Consider the following 764-nt stretch of genomic DNA (forward strand, 5'->3'; position numbering starts at 1 on the left):
AAACTTTAACATAGTACAATTCACAACTTAAAAAAATAGAAAAAAATATTAAAAATTTAAAATAAAAATTGTAAAAATAGTTTTAAAAAGCACTTTCGAATTTTTTTAAAAACAAATTTCAAAAATAATAATTCAATTTTTTTACAAAAATTCAAATTTAAAACATTTTTTTTTCGAAATTATATAAAAAAATATTTGTATTATTTATTATTTATATATCTATAAAGTAAAAAGTAGAAATTAAATTTTTTGGTCATTTTATTTTTTGAGATTTTTTTTGTGAGAAAAACTTTTTTAAAAGTTGTTTAAAAATTACCTTAATTGAAATGATTTTCTTTCCATTTTTCTCTACCACCATTAATTTCTTACTTTAAAAGTTAATAACAATCAATAGAATTCTATACACAAGTAATGAAAATCTATGTAAAAGTATTTGATAAAATTTGTTAAATCTAGTTAATTTTTAAAATCCTCACAACTATTAAAATCATCAAATTCCACAGAAATTCATGTTCCAATAACCCCCTCTTAGTATTTTTGTCACTGAGAATCTGATGTTGGTATCTCCACCAATGAAAATACTCTTAGAATAATGCAACTTTATTTAATTATAACTATTAAAACAAATTTAATTTAGAAAATATACTATCAACAACTCAGTTACCTTGACCTTACAGTGGATTCTTTCATAGGTTCCGCTTCGTGAATTTGGAATTCGCAGGCAATTCGAGCCTTAGAGGATCCCCATGATGTGAAAATAATAG

This window comes from Brassica oleracea, chromosome C7 (genome assembly GCF_000695525.1).
Source record: "Brassica oleracea var. oleracea cultivar TO1000 chromosome C7, BOL, whole genome shotgun sequence".
NCBI classification, from domain to species: Eukaryota; Viridiplantae; Streptophyta; class Magnoliopsida; order Brassicales; family Brassicaceae; genus Brassica; species Brassica oleracea.